The following is a 20,676-nucleotide window of genomic DNA, read 5'->3' on the forward strand; positions in this document are numbered from 1 at the left end:
CATTGCTAGGGACAGGGTGACTCAGTCTAGATGTGGGCAGATAAGGGATGGTTTTTGTGGGTGCCTCATCCTGCCAGGAGATTGCTTATCATGGGGGCAGAACAGACTGTGGCCAGATTAGACACCAGAGAACCTGGATCAACCTCTAGTCTCTGCTCCTCTGGAGCAGTGGGCAAGTCATACCTCCCTTTCCTTATCTATGAAGTGGGAGGAATTAATGTAAGAGTCCCTACCTTGCCTAACTCAGAGCACTGCTGTGGAGGTAAAATGAATTAATGGATGTGAAAGGACTTTCTAAGTACAAAGACAGAGAATGGTTTTCACCATGCTTGCTTCTATTTCCAGAGTGGCTGATGATAACACCCACGGCTCATGTGTTATCCTCACTGTGTTCACGCCCTCACTGTCCACCACCGAGCGGTAACCATGGAGAGGGTCTGTTGAGTTTTTCAGTTCCTTAGGCTGGTGGATGAATGTCCACCCCAGAGAAGTGGAAGATCAAGGCTCCATGGGCCCCAAGTAGGCTGGAAAGAGCAGCTGGTGAGTGTGTATGTGTGGGAACAGGTCCTGGTTTCCTGTGGGTGGGAATGAAATGACAAGTGGAAGCCCAAACCATGTGGGTGGCCCAATTATTTTCGGCTCGCAATAGGAAGGAGCTGGGTTCTCCAAGTGTGGCGGAGTCAGTGCAGGAGGCTACAGCTGAAACCAGAGGGTGAAGCATGCATGGTCTGAGGGAATTGGCTCCAGACTGACAGGGTTCCAGGCCGTGACCCTGGGTGAGGCATGTCAGCTCTCTGAGCCTGTTTTCTCATCTGTGAAATGGGTGGCTTGCCCGCAGGGAGCTGCCTGTTGGGCGGGCCTGCCTGTCTGCCCCTCAGCCAATCTCTTCCAGCTAAAGACCTTTCCTCATTTGAAAAGCACTCCCTGTGCTGCCTTTCATTGGCGCTGGATGACACGTTGCTGCAACCTCAATGGAGGGAGGGCAGTTTGGCAAAATCTATTAAAAACCCAAAAACACATATTGTATTTAATAAGCCCTAGCAATCCTACATCTAGGAATTTATCTTACACATATACTCACATGTTTAAGGGACTAAGTAATCCTGGCACTTCCATATAATGGAGTATGAGGCAGCTACTAAAAAGAGTGAAGCTGGTCCCTACATGCAGCTATGGAATGATCTGTAAGATACACTAAGAAGCAAGGGACAGAATGGCTTGTGTAGTGTGTTACACATATGAAAAAAAAAATAGAGTCAACTATGCTTATAAATGCATAGATTCTCTTTTGGAGGCTCCTAAGAAATTGGTAACAGTTACTTTCCTTCCTGGCTAGGAAGGGTAGTGGGAGGAGGGACAGGAGTAGGAGGGAGACCTTATTTTCATTGTATATTTTTTTGTATCTTTAGAATTTTATATCACGTTCATTCTGATGTATTTATAGAGAGTCATCTGGCAGGCTGTGCCCAGATGTCTGGGGGAGAATTACCATGGAGCGTCCTTCCCAGTCTTAGTCTCTTTTATCCCTCAGTCCAGTGAGAGAACCAGTCCGTGGGGTTCTCTGAGATGGGTTGACTCACCCAGGGGCTCATCTTGGCACCTCCCTTACCCCACCCCTAATGACACACCTCACCCCATCAGGGAAGTGGGTTTTAGAATCACATTTTGACACTTAGGTGCCTTCCCCAAAGAAGAGTGACATTTGATCATTATCTCCTCTGACAGAGGGTGTTTCATAGTGGAAACTCACGAGCCTTGGAGTTGCTCAAGCTTCGGTCCAAATTCCAGCTTCTGCTGCTTACACTGTGAAAGCTCAAGAGATTGCCACGATCTTGCTAGATGGTTCCCTCCTCTGCTACTGAACTCAAGGTGGGGCAGGGGGCACCACGAGATGAAGTCATTGTATACAATGTCTGGCACGTTATGAGTGCTCAGGAAATGGTAGCAGTTGTGTCTCACTGTCACTGAGGTCATTTCAGCCAGCTGGGCCCCTTACCATGAAGGAGGGAAGAAATAGTAGTGATTGGAACCGCACCCAGCTGGGCAAACACTGATGGCCCCTCTGGGCTTGGCCCCTTGCCCAGTAATGGTGGAAAAGGCACCGTGCCAGGGGTGCCTGTCAATCAGATGGTCTGGGAGGGCCTCAAGTTTGCAGTTAGAGAGAGAGAGAGAGAGAAAGAGAGAGAGAACCTCTCTGCAGGTCTGGGGTCTGGAGACAGTGAGGGTAGCCCCAAGGTGACTGTTTTGCAGGATGGATTTGGCACTGGGGTTCTCTGTGGAGGCTGTCTTGTCAGAGAAGAGGCTGACTTGGGAAGGAGCAAAGGTCCTGAAGGATGGGATCTGGGACCAGTAGGGACCCTGGAAGCAGGGGTTCTTATCTTCTGTCTCCAGAGATGACCTCACAGTGTGGGGATCGTTCTCTCCTGCCACATAGGAGTTGTCCGAGAAATGGATTCGCCTCCTAGCTGTGGAAACACAGTTCCTTCTCCCAGGATGAGCAGTGGTGGGGAGCTGAATTCTCACCTTGTTGTTGATTCACTCAGCGACTGTTATTGAACTTTGCTAGGCCTTGGTTTCCTTGTTTGTGAAATGGGGATAATAATATTACCCACTTCACTGTGAGGATTCAAAGAAACATGTGAGGTGTCACAACAATGCTGTTTTAGTAGAGCTGGCTGGTCTAAAATGAGGGCAAAAATCTTAGTGAGGGAATGACTCTTTGGCTTCAGGGGAAGAATGTTCAGATACATGTTTCATTATAAAAGGAAAGATGCGGGAGACCCCCTACTTCACCCCACCCTCCCTGCATTGCTTAGAGAGGGCTAAATTGTTCTGCAGAAGAAGGAAATAGGATTGGGAGTTGCTCCTGGTCAGTGTGAGAACCGTTGTGGGGTTTTGAGGGAGAAGAGGGGAGATGTGCAGGGCCCCAGCCTTGGGAAGAAAAATCAGGCCAGGGGGAGATGAAGTCCTTCTGGCAGGGAATGGCCAAGGAATTTTAAGGCAGGGATCTTTATGGCTAATATCCTAGTTCAAGTTCTCACCTAAATTATTCTGTGCTACATTCATGCTACATCATATTTTGAACCCATCCTATTTCCAAATGTCCAGTAAACATCTTTTGATATCCAATAGCCTTACATCAGTGCTGTTCTGGGAGAATGAAGGAACGAGGGCGCCGGCCCATGTGGGGAGAAACAGCAGGTGAGGAAATGGAGGGTCAGTGGAGGTGGAAGTTGGAGAAAGGGGTGCCAGGTTAGAACATGAGACTTCGGTTCCCCTTGGAGTGTGGATGGGGTCTGACTCATGACTGCTTGCAGCATCTGAGGTGGGGGATGGAACAAAGGTTTCTGATATTCTGGTGAGGCTCCGGATGGTCCCATAGTAGAGGCTGCCAAATGGATGCTTAAAGAAGGTGGAGGACATGCTGGGATGCAGGCACATGTGGGCTAGATGGGGCCAAGGCAGCAAGGGAGGAGCCATGGGCCCTGCCACACCCAGAGAACAGACCACAGGTTCCCCCAGCTGTGGCACTGTGGCAGTCAGGAGGGCTCAGGGGCAAGGCAACACGAGCCATACCTCAGCACAACATCAACTGAAGCTGGCAGGACGGGAACCACGTTCCTCACCCTCAGCCAGGGCCACGAGGCAGCTTAAGTGCACCCTGAAGCCATCTTGGGAGGTAAGCAACAGCCCCGGTGAGAAGTCTGCTACTCCACACTGGCTGTGAATATTTCCCTGAAGTGCCACTGCTTTATTCCAGGGGAGATGGTTTCCCTTAATTGTCATTGTTGGTTTCGTCCACCATTCCAGTGTGATCATTTACTGAAAATAAAAAGAACAGCTTTTTTCAGTGTATGTAGTTGTAACCCGCACATTTTGACACGGCCACGTGATTGATGCTGAAGAAGCACCACCCCCCCCCCCCCCCGCCGCCACATAGACCCACACCGCCCAGCGAGAAACCACCCTTTCATCTTACAGGCTCTGGCTGCTTTCTAGCCTCAGCACTGCAGACATTCAGACCACTAGGGTCTCTCTTCAAAGCCCCAGTTAACACTTCTGAAAACAAGGGGGGCTCTCCTTTTTGTGTCCTGCAGCTGTCCTTAGGTTGCCTCAAACCCCTTGAGGAGACTTGATTTCCCCCCAGGGACCAGGCAGGAAATACTCAGAAAGTAGGGTGTGGAACTGTTTTCTCAAGAAGAGAAAGAAGAGAAATGGCAAACACGGAGGCTGAGGCTGAGGCTGAGTCGCAGTGAGGAAGGGCTGGAGCCCGGTGTTTGCTCTTTATTGTTCTGTAGTACTGGTCCTTCTATACCTCCGGTAAGTGGGCATAATATTAGATGATTCTTCCCACAAGGCTCTTTGGGAGGTTTAAGTGAGTTGACAAGAATTTAACAGTGCCCCGCACACTGGAGCACTCCATACAACTATTGTGATTATTTTGATTATTCCCTCCCACCTTTGTCCTTTTGGTCCATTCTTTTCCCCTCTGCCCTCCACTTTCTCTATGAGTGCCGTTTTCTATGAGTGCTGTTTGTGAGGAAATGGGAACTCTCCAGTTGGAAGTGAGGGGCTGGCATGTGGAGGTAGAGAGCCTCGTGAGTAACACATTAGGGACAGCCAAGTCAAAGCATCTTGGACTTTCTACCTCCCTCACCTCCTCTGCTCCTTGAAAACCAGCTCGACCTGTCTGATCCCAGGAAGATGGCTTAACTTTTCTGAGCCTGTTTCCTTATGGGTATTATGGGGATGGTTCTGTACTACAAACTGTGGCTGGGATAATTAATTGGCAAGCTCTGTGTAACGGGCCCTGCAGAATGCCTGGACATGGCAAGCGCTCAATACGTGTAGCTGCTTCAGCTAAAATCAGTATTGAAGCTTGACTGGTCAGGCCAGCAGCCTGGGAGTCACTGTTGACTTTTCTTTCTCTTGCACCTTTCTTAGTTAGGATTCCCCAGAAGTGACCATGAAATAAGGGTTTTTAGTGCACGTAGTTTATTGGGAGGTGATCCCAGGAAGTTCCAGTAGGAAAAGTGATAGCCAGGGAGGAATCTCAGGCAGAGCGGCACGTGCTTGCAATAGAGGGGTTGGCCAGGTGTTTGCATGGCCTAGATAAAAAAGATGAGCTGCGCCAGTAAGATTCCTCTGTTGGGCCTTGGCAGTCAGGAATCCAGAGAGACTGGGCAGTGGGGGGCATGGTACCGCTAGAAGCTGATCTCGGAGTGTAGATTCTAGAAAGATAGCCCACATGGCCCACAGGGAGGGCTGGGTCAGGCACGGACAGGTCCCATCTGGGGGCCTGGACTCAGACACAGATTTGGATTCTGGCTTGTTCACTTGCTAGTTGTGTGAGCCAGAGCAAGTTGCTTATACTCCCTGAACTCCGTGTGGTTTTCCTCATATGGCTGTAAGATGCACCTGGCCTGCAAGGTGGAAAGTAGGATCAAGGTGGCATGTGTAGAGTGCCACTGATACATAAAATATAGCCAGTAGGTGTTTTTTCCCCTTTTCATTTCTATCTGCCCTCACCTCTTGCTGCTTGGAGCTGGACAGTGACAGGGTTGCAGGGTCAGAAATGAGTTTGGGAACAGATGTTCCTCAGGAAGTGACAGGGAGAACCTCCAGCTAGAAAAGGGGAAGCGGAAGCCCTTTCATGACTCAGAACTTCCACTTTCAGGGTCCAAGGCAGGGTTGAGAGGAGGAGTTCCCTGCCGTTGTGAGCTGTAGGCAGACAAGCCAGAGTTTGTCACTCAGTGGGGGATTTCTGGAGAGGAAAAGTCCCCCCCAAGAGGCTGGCAGGGAGTCTGATCTGCAAGTAGGTGAGAAAGGAGGTGGGTGGGCACCTCTACCAGTCCTACAGCCACAGACTGCCTGCTGAACCCAGGAAGGAGGCGGCTAGAGGTCCCACTCTGGTTCAGCCTCAGGATTGTGTGTGGGATGTCTGTGGTCAGATCAGAGTCACAGGGAAGCCACAGTGGGAACACCCTCAAGCTGACTCCTGCCTCTTTCATAGGTTTCCATGCCAGGGACACGGGGTAAGAAAAACGTAATGATGATTATGCAAGTAAAACACTAACATAGAAAGGATACAAATCGTTATAACAGGTTCGATTAATGCAGAAGTACCCAGAGTTGTAGCTGGAATCTTCTAAGTCTACAAAGTCAGGTTTATAGGAAAGAAAACTTTGCTCCTATAACTTAATTTGATGTGTTTGTATCCTGCCCTTCTGCTGGTCTGATGGGAACTTTAAACCTCAGCCTTTCTGGGGTGTGTCTGGTGTTTGGAGGGCCCCTATGATGATCTGTCCCCACAGGTTACTGCTGAGCCTTCCTACCTGGGGTTACTATGGCCTATGGGCCTGATGACATTCTGAGAGTTTGGGGTCACACTTGAGGACATGGAGACCTTCCCCAGGGCTGCTTTGCCCCACCTGCCTGGACATTGTCCACAGCTCTTTCTTTGGGGTCCCCCTGCTCCCTGGCCATCCTGCTGGGATACCCGCCTCTCTCCAAACCAAACCAGGACTCTCTGGCTTGGAAGAAATCCACACTCCTTACGAAGTCTGGTGAAGACATTAAAAAACATTACTTTGAATCCTCTTTGTCCTTTCTGTAGAGGACTTAGGCTTTTAGAACACACAAGGCAAAGAGACTCATAGTTTTAGTCACTGCCCTATGTCATGTCTCCCCTGAGACAGGTGGAGGAACTGCGTGGTGTGGATCATCTGTCTGAATGACGAAAGGGAAGAGGTGATAAAAATAGGAAAATACCTGAGAAATGTCCAACCAGAGAATGAAACTTGGAAGGCTGTCTTCCAGCAGCCCTCCCTTATCCAGAGGAAATGTCTGTGAGTAGTTGAGCTGCATTTCTGCGCAATGCGTATTTGTACTCAGAATTAGTCTCTCAGAGTGCATTGCCCTCTATGTAGACCTAGTGGTATTTCTCTATCTCCTCCCCAGTGGCCTGCCCACGATGCCCTTTAAAAATGCCATGTTAGGGGGGGCCCGTGGGTGGCTCATTTGGTTAAGCGTCTGACTTTGGCTCAGGTCACAATCTCATGGTTTGTGGGTTTGAGCCCCACATTGGGCTCTGTGCTGACAGCTCGGAGCCTGGAGCCTGCTCAGATTCTGTGTCTCCCTCTCTCTCTACCCCTCCCCCGCTTGCGCTCTGTCTCTGTCTCTATCAAAAATAAAACATTAAAAAATTTTTTTAAATGCCATGCTAGGGAGCCGTAGAGTATAGCCCAATAGACAGGTCCTGGTTGCATCAGCTCCCTTTGCACAATCATGGCTTTTTCTGATAGATACATTGTTCTCAAAGGAGCAGCATAAAATTGCTGTCTCTGCTTTGCCAATGCTCTCAGTCTTCCAAACCTAAGTCCTTATGTAAACAACAACAACAACAACAACTATTGAGGGATAACTTCTATAAAGTGTACACAACTTATAGCTTGATGGGTTTTTAACAACATGTATATCCTCACATAGCTATCACCCAGATGCAGATAAAGAACATGTTTGGCTCCCCAGAAGTTTTCTTCATGTTCTCTTGTGAATATCCTCCAAAGGTAACCACTGTCTGACCTCTAGGACTGTCCTGACTATCCCTGAACTTCATATAAATGGACATATATAGTATGACTCTTTTGCTCCAAATCATGTCTGTGCAATTCACTCACACTGTGTTTACTGGTGGTTGCTCTTTTCATTGCTGTGTAATATTCCACCGCACGGGCTACACCACAGTTACTAAGCTGACGCAAGCCTCTCTGATTTCAAGTTTCCCTTCCAGTCTGTGCTGAAGACAGAACTTCACAACACAGTTTGTTTGACTTGAGCCCTGCTCTCTGCTCCTCTGCTCACTCTTCTGGGAGTGAAAGGGGCAGGGTTTCCAGTTTCTCTACCTGGCTACATTAGACATTTCTCCTTCTGAGGCGGTGTTCATTGGCTCTGCCTTCTTTCCTGGGGCTATCTAACAAGGGGCAGGTTTACTGGGGAGGAGCTGTAGCAAGGTAAGCACTGCTGCGGAGTTTCTTTGGGACTCCTGATGGTCAAGGAGGTTGGAGAGAGAGGGATCTGGAGGAATCTTGGGAGGGGCTCTGGACTTTCACAATGCTGTGGTATTGGGGTTATACCAAGTTAATCAGATCTTCTAAGGGCTGGGGTCTTGGTTAATATAAGATACCCGAAGACAGGAGTCCCCCTGGTTCTTAGCTCAGTTCAAAGCAGGGCAAGCTGGATTCACTTGGAAAGGACATGGAAAGGCCGGCTGGACTAGTAGGGGAAGCAGGCCTGGCTGCTGGACTGGAGAATAGGATTTCACCTGGGAGGTCCCTGTCCCTAGGAGGCCCTAGCCAGAGGGTACCTGACAGGCTGGGTGGCCTTCTGGGACATTAGGGAGCTTCTGATGGTCCTAGAGCGGCAGACAACTATTTCTGGACCCCACTTACCAGTGGGACATACCCTACTGATACCTTCTAGAAGATACTGGGGGAGGGAGGAGTTTGTCTGCAGAGGCTGGGATAACCCTGGACTGTGGTGGGTATGGATACCTCTCCTCTCCAAAACTTTCTGCTTCTAGGCTTCTTCATTCAAGTGTCCAATTCAAGCCTGACCTCTCCAGGCAGTCCCCCCACAATCCATACGTACTCTTACCTATTTTTCAAACTTTCCTTTTCTCAGGATGGTAATGAATGAACAATACAGCAAATGTATTAGCTTCCTAAACTTGCTTGCATTTCAAAACTGAATGCTTGGCCCCAAAATTGAAGCACCAATAGATGGATGACTGTACATGACAAGTTGATATGACCCTGGTGAGGGATGGGTGGGAGGGCTCCTTATCATGACCACAGTTTCTTGATAACCGCCCCCCCCCACCATTCTCCCACGCAATCCCCCTGTAGCCCAGATTACGTGATGACACTTTAACCTAGGTCACTATTTGCCTGAGTAAATGACGTAGCCTTGTCAATTCCCAACTCAGCCTTTTCTCTGATTAATCTTCCTGTATATATTTGGGAAAGGTGGTTTTGTTCAATATCTGCTCTTGTGTCAGCTCCAAAAGAGGCTGCATCTCTGTCCTTTCAGCAATATGAAGGGTCATCAATCATTTTGCTGCTAGTCAAGGCTGTGATTCTTGTCCTCCTCCTCTCTCTTGAGGATCCTGGTACCTCCACTTTGGCATCAGTGGAAGGGCTTATTGATTTTGGTTGAGAGAGGCAGAGATCCAATTCATATGAGCTTAATCAAAAAGGAGACTTAATGATTCATGTAACTGGAAAGTGCATGAAAGCCTCAGGTCTAGCTTGATCCAGAAGCTTAAACAATGTCATCAAGGGTTTCTTGCATTCCACTTTTCATCTCTCCTTCTGTGTGTTGCCCAATTTTCTACTCCTGAAGATGGGCTTCCTTTATGCAGAGGTGGGACAAAGCCTAGGCTGTTCAAGCTTTTCATCATCCTAGCTCAGCCAACCCCAGTAAAGAGTGTGCTTCTTTCTTCAAGTGTTTGTTACCAATCTTAGGTAGGGACTTGGTCTGGCCCTGTGTGGGTTGTGTACTCACCTCTTGGTCAAATCTTTATGGTTGGGTGTGGGAGATGTAGTGGAGACAGACAATCCATTAATACCATGCAGTGGGTAGACAAAACTGTCCACATTTACTGTGAGGTGTGAATATGGGGTAGGGCACACTTCTATCTACTACCCTGACCCTCTATTTCCCCTAATACTACTGTAACCAATCTAATGTGAGATCACTCCTTGGTGAGTCACAGATGAAAACTACACCAGGTAGACTTGTTGTACAAAGTAAACTTTTTTGTAGCAAATCAGAAAGTCGAGGAGTAACTTCCAAAGCTGTGACTCTCCAAGCAAGGGCGAATGGTTTCCTTTGATTTAGGAATGAACATTGAAATAGAGGAGCCTTGTCATTGCATGTGGACGTAGGGCATGCGGTGGCGCACATGCCTTAAGGAAATGTGTCTATACATTCATTACGTGTTATGTAAATGAGGCCTATGCTCCTCCTTGGGCAGAGATTTTAGTATTCTAATTAGGTGAAGGTAACCGTGGGCCACTTCTGACTTCTGAGTATAAGTCTGCCTGACAAATTGTATGATCTTTGATATTTGAGCTTGGCCTGAAGGGGTCAATGGCTTAGTCTTTGTTTTCCCTGAAAAGGTTTTCAGAATGAGCAGTTGCACTTGACCTCAAACCCACACCACAAAAATTAGGAACTCAATCCATGCCTGTTGCCAACTCCAACTTTTTAAAAAATTATTTTAAAAATTTTTGAACGTTTATTATTTTTGAGAGAAAGAGAGCAAGCAGGGAGGGGTAGAGAGAGAGGGAGACACAGAATTGGAAGCAGGCTTCAGGTTTTGAGCTGTCAGCACAGAGCCTGACAAGGGGCTTGAACTCACAGACTGTGAGATCCTGACCTGAGCTGAAGTCAGCTGCTTAACTGACTGAGTCACCCAGGCAGCCCTACCAACTCCCAACTTTTAATGCCCCTCCAAAACCTGCCTGCTTGTGTACGGTCTCTTGTGCTCTCTGCTGCATTTAAAAAATATTTTCTGGAGTTTCTAGCTTTTATTTGTAGGACGATCAGCTTATTGGATGTGTTTGGTGCACATTTGGTGTGTTTGGTGTGTCTGTTCTGCCTTGGTGTGGACTGAAAGCCTCAGCTCCCTGGAAAAGGGGAGAAATCAGGGAGGTGGAAAGGCGTGGGCACCAGGAGGAGCCATCTCAGCAGCTGGGTTTATGCATTATGCACCAGCTGATCTTGCTTCATAGCACAACCCCGTGCTCAGTGGCCCTTGAAGGAAATCAGAGTCTAGTCATTGTCGTTCTCAACCACTGGGTGGCTCTGTCCACTAATTTTCCTAACACCAAGTCAGGCTAGAATTGCTTTGCAGTGGCTGCAAACCCTTACCCTCCAGGACCCAGCTTAAAATGCCATCTCCATGGTGGCTCTTCCTGTCCTGACTCACTGCCAGAAGGACTCATCACATTGACTTCTGAACACACCTTCTGCCCAGCCAGCCCAAGGCCTTTGTGTGAATTTTCATGAATAGACATTTAGTGAAGGCTACTAGGTGCAAAGGGTAAATCCAAAGTGGTGGCTCATGCCTCCAAGGCAGCCTTTTTCAACTGACTGCAAAGATATGTGTTGGATGTAATGGGTTAACTTCTCTCTTTTGCATCTAGGGTGGCGCTAGTTATGCACCATCCTTGGGAGAATTGAGAAATAGTCTCACAAATCATCTGTGTTCTGTGGTTCAGATGAGAAACTCTATGTTATAGAGTCTGTGGGGGAAGGCTCCTTTTCTGGGAAGAACATGAGGGAGGAGAAAGGGAAGCTCTGCGTATGTGCTTTAGGGTGAAAGCAACTGTCCTCACAAACCACTTCTTGGTCCTGCCATTCACAACATGGTTCCTTTTCCACCAACTCTTCCTCTGCCACAAGGGGCAGTGTGGGAACTGAGAGCCGTCATCTTTCCTTTACCAGCGAGAACCTTCTGGATGCAAGCATTCTTTCTCTGGCAGAGGAGCCCTAAAGTACTGACCCTGCTATGAGCCAGATGTGGGACTGGACCCTTTGTGTGTGTTAACTGGTGTGATTTGCATAATAACCTGAAATTGTGGGTGTTTTGGTCTCGGTTTTACAGCACAAAACCGATGCTCAGAGGGTTGAATACTTTGCACATCAACACACAGACACGCTCTAAATTCTCACATTAAAAAAAATTCTCCCTTGAGCCCATACCTGTTTCTGGCTCCAACCCTGAATTTTTTCCTTTCACAAAAAAGTTCTTAGTAGAGTTCCCTATGGAGCATCCTAGACCCTACTTCTACAGCCCCATTCTCTCACCCCCTTTGGTAGGGCTTCTGTCACTGCTCATCCAGGTCACTGGATATTCCTGAGTTGAACACAGTGGCCATCTCTCTGTCCTTCTTTTATCTCTTGGTAGCACTCATCACGTTTGACCACTCACTCTTTCTTGAATTATTTTCTTCTCTTGGCTGCCAGATGACCACACTCTCCTGGATTTCCTGCTATCTTACTGGCTTCTCCTCCCTCCCATTTATGTGAGACTCCTGCTCTGTTCTACCTCTAAATGTCTGAGGGCCCTGGAGCCCACTGCTCATCACCTTCCTACATGACCCCATCTGGTCCCATGGCTTTATATCTCCAGCTTGGCCTTTCCCTGATGTTCCAGACTTACACAGCCAGTCCCCTGCTCAGCGTGGCCACATGGATGGATAACTAACAAGTGTCTAAAAATTGTCATGTCCCTATCCTGATTCTACTCCTAACTTGCTTTTCCCCCAGACTTCCTCATTTCTAGAAATTGTGCCAACATCCACCTAGTTGCTCAAGCCCTAATCTTTCTCAGTATTTCTTTTTAATTCTGTCCCCCAAGCAGTTCTCTAATTTGCTCATTTTCCTCTAGCTCCACCACTTCCTGCCTGGCCCCAGCCACCATCATCTGTAGCCTGGGCTGCTGTGGGGCTGTGCTAACTGGTTTCCCTTGCCTCCAGTAATTCTTGTCTGCATAGCAGCCAGTTTTCTTTAAATAGGTGGATCAGATGATGCTACTTGGCTGCTTAGAAGCATCCCCAATGGCTTCCCACCTCCCAGTGTAAGTTGCACACTCCTTAATCTGGCTGACAAAGTACTCCTGACATGCTCTGCTTTCCTGGTTCCTCATCCCACTCTCCTGGCTGTATGCTCCAGACATACTGCTCTTGCGGACCAAGCTAGCTCCTGCCCAGCGTTTTGCACTGGTTCTGTCCCCTGCCCAGGAAGTTTTCTTCCTCATGCGGCTGATTTGCTTTAGTCATTTAGCTGTTGGGTTACACACATCACCTCCTTGGAGAGGCCTTTCCTCACCACCGAGTCTGAAGTAGCCAACCTGGCGTGTCCCTGGATCTTGAGAACTGCTTGGATCTTTCCACCCCCCACCCCAAGTTCTACTGTCTAGGGGAATCCAAAGTTTTTGCAAGACTTCTGTGACTCTCCAAGGACTTACTTCACTCTTCTCAGTCTTTAATTCCTTGTTCTGGGGCCCTGGCCCTTTCTCACATCTATGTTAATCTTGACAGGGAGTTATCCCCCTTTGTAATTTCCTCCCAAGCCACTCACATCAAGTATTCTGAGAGCTACATAATTGATGGGACTCTTGAGAGTGCCAAGGAGGAGAGGGGCCCACTGTTCATTACTCTGGATCCAGCCCCTCCCCCCAGGGCCCTCTCCCCATCACTCTCTGGCTCTCCAAGGTAAAACAGTCCCTCCCCTTGGTTTACTCCTTCCCCTGAAGTCTTGGCCCCAGTCTGTAGTCCTGTCCTGGGGAGTTTCCTGCCTTACCTGGGCTTACTGACACATTCTCTTAACAGAGGTTGTTTCCTCCATGAAAGGGATTCTTGTTCTTGCTACTAAGAGAATAACAACATTTCCATTTTATTATAGTGCTTGTTCCAGACCCTGTAGTTGGGGATTGTCACAACAGCCCTATAAGGTATCAGTTCCACTTTGCAGATGAGGAATCTCAGCTCAACGAGTTAGAGGCTGATTAACACCAGGCTCCGGAGAGATTCAGTATCCCTCCCTGCATCTGCCTGTTGCTTCCTCAAAATCTTGGCAGAAGTCAAGGGGTAGGTGGATGGAGGCCAGGCTCTCAGGAGCCCAGATCATGGAAAAGGAGGCCCTCAGGCCTTGAGCTGTGGCTCTTTTTGTGGGATGGATCCATTTTTCCCTACACTTACACAATCCTCAACCTCACCTAGATCAGAAGTTTCTTCTGTTTAAAATATGGCTCTCAGTTCGAACGCCAGATCTGCCAATGACTTGTAGTGCAGCCTTGGGCAAGTCACTGTTCCTCCTCTGAACTTTAGTTCACTTATCTCACAGTGAGAGAAAGCTCCTTTGTGTCCTACGTCCTATGGTCTTAAAGAAAAGTCAGATGCTGGAATAATAAGACTCATCTACTGAACACTTGCTGTGTGCTATGTATTCTTTTAATCCTCTCAGCATCTGGAGGGAGGTCCTGTAATTGACCTATTTTTACAAACATCGAAACTGAGGCTTAGAAGGATTTAGTTGTCCCAAGGTCTGCCCCAAGTGGCAGAATTGGGTTTTGAACCTAGACTTACCTTTCTGAACTTGGAGCCAAAGCTTTTAAACCATTGCATCAATTAGGTCCTGCTAATACTAGTTCAGGCTGCTGATGACTCTCAATGGTCACTCACACACATGCATACACATATGTACTCTCTTGTGGGGAAACGTGTACATCTGGCCTATCTTTGGAGGCCTCTCTGAAGGCCAAATACCATTTCTTTTTGTTTTTTAATTTTTAAATTATTTAAATTAAAAACATTTTTAATTATTTTATTTTTCATTTAAATCCAAGTTAGTTAACATATAGTGTAATAATGATTTCAGGAATAGAATATAAAGATTTCAGGAATATGTAGTGATTCATTACTTACATATAACACCCAGTGCTCATCTCCACAAGTGTCACCCTTAATGTTCATCACCCATTTAGCCCATCCCCCCACCCAGCATCCCGCCAGCAACCCTCAGTTTGTTCTCTGTGTTTAAGAGTCTATTATAGTTTGCCTCCCTCTCTCTTTTTTTTTATTTTTGCTTCCCTTCCCCTATGTTCATCTGTTTTGTTTCTTAAATTCCACATGAATGAAATCATATGATATTTGTCTTTCTCTGAGTTATTTCACTTAGCATAATACCCTCCAGTTGCATTCACATTGTTGCAAATGTCAAGATTTCATTCTTTTTGATCGTTGAGTAATATTCCATTGTGTATATATATACCACGTCTTCTTTACCCATTCACCAGTCAATGGACATTTGGGCTCTTTCCATACTTTGGCTATTGTCAATAGTGCTGCTGTAATCATTGGGGTGCATGTGCCCCTTCAAATCAGCACTCCTGTATCCTTTGGATAAATACAGTAGTGTAATTGCTGAGTCATAGGTAGTTCTATTTTTAATTTTTGAGGAACCTCCATACTGTTTTCCAGAGTAGCTGCCCCAGTTTGCATTCCCACCAGCAGTGCAAAAGGGTTCTTTTTTCTCTGCATCCTTGTCAACATCTGTTGTTTCCTGATTGTTTCCTTCCTTGCCAACATCTGTCATTTCTAGTTGTTAATGTTAGCCATTCTGACAGGTGTGAGGTGGTATCTCACTGTGGTTTTTATTTGTATTTCCCTGATGATGAGTGATGTTGAGCATCTTTTCATGTGTCATCTGGATGTCTTCTTTTGGAATCCTTTTATGCCTTTTGCCCATTTCTTTACGGGATCATTTGTCTTTTGGGTGTGGAGTTTGATAAGTTCTTTATAGATTTTGGATACTAACCCTTTATCTAACATGTCGTTTGCAAATATCTTCTCCCATTCTGTAGGTTGCCTTTTAGTTTTGCTGATTGTTTCCTTTGCTGTGCAGAAGCTTTTTATTTTGATGAGGTCCCAGTAGTTCATTTTTGCTTTTGTTTCCCTTGCCTCTGGAGACATGTCAAGTAAGAAGTTGCTATGGCCGAGTTAAAAGAGGTTGTTGCCTGTTTTTTCCTCTAGGATTTTGATGGCTTCCTGCCTTATGTTTAGGTCTTGAATCCATTTTGAGTTTATTTTTGTGTATGGTATAAAAGTGTTCCAGGTTCATTCTTCTGCATGTCACTGTCCAGTTTTCCCAACACCATTTGCTGAAGAGACTATCTTTTTTCCACTGGATATTTTTTCCTGCTTTGTCAAAGATTAGTTGGACATAGGTTTGTGGGCCCATTTCTGGGTTCTCTATTCTGTTCTATTGATCTATGTGTCTTTTGTGTGTGTGTGTGTGTGCCAGTACCATACTGTCTTGATGATTACAACTTTGTAATGCAGCTTGAAGTCTGGAATTATGATGCCTCCAGACTTGGTTTTCTTTTTCAAACATTGCTTTGGCTATTCGCAGGTCTTTTCTGGTTCCATACAAATTTTAGAATTGTTTGTTCTGTGAAGAATGCTGGTGTTATTTTGATAGGGATTGCACTGAATATGTAGATTGTTTTGGGTAGTATCAACAGTTTAACAATATTTGTTCTTCCAATCCATGAGAATGGAACAGTTTTTTTCCATTTTTTGGTGTCTTCTTTAATTTCTTTCATCAGCTTTCTATAGTTTTCAGTGTATGGATTTTTCACCTCCTTGGTTAGTTTATTCCTAGGTATTTTATGATTTTTGGTGCAATTGTAAGTGGGATTGATTCATTGATTTGTCTTTCTCTGTCTGCTGCATTATTGGGTGTATAGCAATGCAACCAACTTCTGTGCATTGATTTTATATCCTGTGACTTTGCTGATTCATGTTTCAGTTCTAGGCTGTTTTTGCTGAAGTCTTTTGGGTTTTCCACATAGAATATCAGTCATCTGTGAAGAATGAAAGCTTGACTTCCTCCTTGCCAATTTGGATGCCTTTTATTTCTTTTTGTTGTCTGATTGCCAAGGCTAGGACTTCCAATGCTATGTTGAACACAGTAGTGAGAGTGGACATCCCTGTCATGTTCCTGACTTCAGGATTCCCTGTTTTTTTCCCCATTGAGGATGATATTAGCTGTGGGTCTTTCATATATGGCCTTTATGATCTTGAAGTATGTTCCTTTTATCCTTACTTCTTGAGGGTTTTTGTCAAGAAAGGATACTGTATTTGTCAAATGCGTTTTCTGCATCTGTTGAGAGGATCATGTAGTTCTTATTCTTTCTTTTATAAATGTGAGGTATCACATTGATTGATTTACAGATATTGAACCAGCTCTGCATCCCAGGAATAAATCCCACTCGGTCGTGGTGAATAATTGTGGTTAAATGTTTTGTTGGATCTTGTTTGCTAGTATCTTGTTAAGAATTTTTGCATCCATGTTCATCAGGGAAATTGGTCTGTATTTCTCCTTTTAGTGGGGTCTTTGTCTGGTTTGGAATCAAGGTAATGCTGGCCTCATAGAAAGGAGTTTGGAAGTTTCCTTCCATTTCTATTTTTTTGGAACAGCTTCAAGAGAATAGGAGTTAACTCTTTCTTAAGTGTTTGGTAGAATTCCCCTGGAAAGCCATCTGGCCCTGGACTCTTATTTTTGGGAGATTTTTGATTACTGATTCAATTTCTTTACTGGTTATAGGTCTGGTCAGATTTTCTATTTCTTTCCTGTTTCAGTTTGGTAGTGTATATGTTTCTAGGAATTTGGTCCATTTCTTCCAGATTACCCATTTTATTGGCATATAATCGCTCATAATATTCTCTTATTATAGTTTTTATTTCTGCGGTGTTGGTTGTGATCTCTCCTCTTTCATTCTTGACTTTATTTATTGGGTCCTTTCCTTTTTCTTTTTGATCAAACTGGCTAGTGGTTTATCAATTTTGTTAATTCTTTCAAAGAACCAGCTTCTGGTTTCTTTGATCTGTTCTACTGTTTTGTTTTGTTTTGTGTTTTTGTTTTTTTTTTTTGTTTTGATAGCATTAATTTCTGCTCTAATCTTTATTATTTCCTGTCTTCTGCTGCTTTTGGCTTTTTATTGCTGTTCTTTTTCCAGCTCTGTAAGGTATAAGGTTAGGTTGTGTATCTGAGCTCTTTCTTCCTTCTTTAGGAAGGCCTGGAAGGCTATATACTTTCCTCTTATGATTGCCTTTGCTGCGTCCCAGAGGTTTTGGGTTGTAATGTTATAATTTTCATTGGCTTCCATATATTTTTAATTTCCTCTTTAACTTCGTGGTTGGCCCATTCATTCTTTAGTAGGATGTTTCTTTAGTCTCCAAGTATTTGTTGTCTTTCCAAATTTTTTCTTGTGGTTGATTTCGAGTTTCATAGCGTTGTGGTCTGGAAATATGCACAGTATGATCTCGATCTTTTTGTACTTGCTAAGGGCTGATTTGTGTCCCTATGTTGGTCTATTCTGGGAACATGCCATGTACACTGAAGAAGAATGCATATCCCACTGCTTTAGGAGGAAATGTTCTGAATATATCTGTTAGAGTCCATCGGGTCCAGTGGTGTCATTCAAAGCTATTGTTTCAATTGTTGATTTTTTGATTAGATGATCTGCCCATTGCTGTGAGTGGGGTGTTGAAGTGCCCTACTATTTTGGTATTACTATCAATGAGTTTCTTTATGTTTGTGATTAATTGATTTATATATTTGGGTGCTTCCACATTTGGCACATAAATGTTTACAATTGTTAGGTGTTCTTGGTGGATAGACCCCTTAATTATGATATGACCCCTTCTTCATCTCTTGATACAGTCTTTATTTAAAGTCTAGATTGTCTGATATAAGTATGGTTACTCTGGGCTTTCTTTTGTTGACCATTAGCATGATAGATGGTTCTCCATCCCCTTACTTTCAATCCGAAGGGGTCTTTAGGTCTAAAGTGGGTCTCTGTAACAGCATATAGCTGGATCTTGTTTTCCTTATCCATTTTGTTACCCTATTTTTTTTGATTGGAGCATTGGGAGCCCATTGACATTTAGAGTGAGTACTGAAAGATATGAATTTATTGCCATTATGTTGCTTGTAGAGTTGGAGTTTCTGGTGGTTTTCTCTGGTCCTTTCTAATCTTTGTTGCTTTTGGTCTTTCTTTCTTTCTTTCTTTCTTCTTTTCGTTTCCTTTCTTCGTGTCTTTTCTTCTTTTCTTTCTTTCTTTCTTCTTCTTCCTTCCTTCTTTCTTCATCTTTTCCTCCCCTCAGAGAGTCCCCCTTAAAAATTTCTTGCAGGGATGGTTAGTCGTCACAAACTCCTTTAATTTTGTTTGTCTGGGAAAATTTTGTCTCTCCTTCTATTTTGAATGACAGCCTTGCTGGATAAAGAATTCTTGGCTGCATATTTTTGATTCAGCACATTGAATATATCCTGTCACTCCTTTCTGGCCTGCCAAGTTTCTGTGGATAGGTCTGCTGCAAACCTTATCTGTCTTCCTTTGTAGGTTAAGGACTTTTTTCCCTTGATGCTTTCATGATTCTCTCCTCACCTGAGTATTTTGTGAATTTGAATATGACATGCTTTTTGATGATTGGTTTTTGTTGAATCTAATGGAAGTCTTTCCCTAGGTTAGGAAAGTTTTCTGTTATGATTTGCTCACATAACCCTTCTACCTCTATTTCTCTCTCTTCCTTTTCTGGGACCCCTATGATTCTGATGTTCCTTTTTAAGGAGTCACTGATTTCTCTAATTCTTAAATCATGCTCTTTTGCCTTAATCTCCCTCTTTTTTTATGCTTCATTATTCTCCATAAGTTTGTCCTCTATATCACTGATTCTCTGTTCTGCCTCATCCATCCTTGCCGCTGCCGCATCCATTCGAGATTGCAGCTCAGTTACAATATTTTTTATTTCATCCTGTACCAGATTTTACTTCTTTATCTCCATAGAAAGGGATTGTAATCTATTTTGACTCCAGCTAGTATCTTAGTATCGTGATTCTAAATTCTGGTTCAGACATCTTGCTCGTAGCTGTGTTAGTTACGTCGTTGGCGGTCGTTTCTTCTGCTCTTTCTTTGGGGTTAACTCCTTCAGTTCATCATTTTGAAGAGAGAAAAGGAATTAATGTGGTAGAAAAAAATTAAAATTAAAAAAATATTGAAGTTAAAAAATTAAAAACAAACCCCACAAAAAAAATCAATAAATGAATGCTAGATCCTAGGTGTGTTTTGGTCTGGGTGTTGAAAGTGGCTTGATAGATTAGAGAAAAAAGGGATAAAAAGAAAAAAAAAAGAAAATCATTTGAAAATTTAAAAATGAATACACTGAAGTAGACTAAAATGAATGATTGGAAGTAAAATTAGAATTTGAAAAAAAATGTACACAAAGTAAAAAATATAGTAGAAAAAATAAGAAAATATTTTTAATAAAGTTTGACAATAAAAATGAATTTTTTCTCTTTATGTATTCAAGAAAAAGAAAAGAAATGAAAAAGAGAAAAAGAAAGAAAGAAAGAAAGAAAGAAAGAAGAAAGAAGAAAATTGAATAGTTGGACCAGCTAACAGACTGAAATACGACTGAAATTGTTTCGTTTTCCCCTGAAGTCAAACTATGAAGCGCTTTATAGTCCATAAACTAAGCAGGCGGTGAGACTTGTGTTCTTGAAGAGCGAGGTTGGCCGCTCTTGAAGAGCGAGTTGGGCAGGGCTTAGTGTAATGACTCGGTTCTCCACTAGATGGCGCTGCTAGCCTACTGGGGTGGATTGTTGTGGCGCTTGTAGGTGCATATGTGCATGTGTGGGAGCGGTGAAAATGGCGCTAGTCTCTAGTATTGGAACTCTGTTCTCCCCTATCTGCAATCGTGCACTGTCCTTTGTCTTTGGCATCCGTCCACTCCCCGTTTCCATACTGTCCATGACCAAGCCCCAGGCAGCACCTCCCTTCCAAGTTTTGTCTCAGATGTGGCTGCCTTCCCCAGCCCCCCTTCTGAGGGACTGTGGCTTTGACCTGTTCTGCTCCTCTGCAGAGGGTCTCACTGAGCAATGGCTGGGTGCTGACCGCACCCAGGAATGCTTGCGGGACCGTGCTGCTGCTGATGCCCATCAGCAGACTATAGCCAGGTGCCAGCCCACCCCAGAAAACGTTTGCAAGACAGTGTAGCAGCAGCACCTCAGGGATTATGGAAAATCACAACACACATCTGGCAC

The 20,676-nt window shown here is 44.8% G+C and overlaps 1 long non-coding RNA gene across 3 annotated transcripts in view; it reads left to right on the forward strand.

Moving 5' to 3' along the window:
• Window positions 1-3,545: 3,545 nt before the first annotated feature.
• Window positions 3,546-20,676, forward strand: part of LOC115500397 — a 91,526-nt gene continuing 74,395 nt past the window's right edge. For 2 of the 3 annotated variants that reach the window (XR_003964524.1, XR_003964525.1), the window contains exon 1: window positions 3,546-3,679. This is a non-coding gene — a long non-coding RNA (uncharacterized LOC115500397). Of the gene's footprint in view, window positions 3,680-6,698; window positions 6,849-20,676 lie in introns of all 3 variants that reach the window. The other variant, XR_004342926.1, reaches the window with a different exon arrangement.

Source organism: Lynx canadensis, chromosome E1 (assembly GCF_007474595.2).
Source record: "Lynx canadensis isolate LIC74 chromosome E1, mLynCan4.pri.v2, whole genome shotgun sequence".
Lineage (NCBI taxonomy): Eukaryota > Metazoa > Chordata > Mammalia > Carnivora > Felidae > Lynx > Lynx canadensis.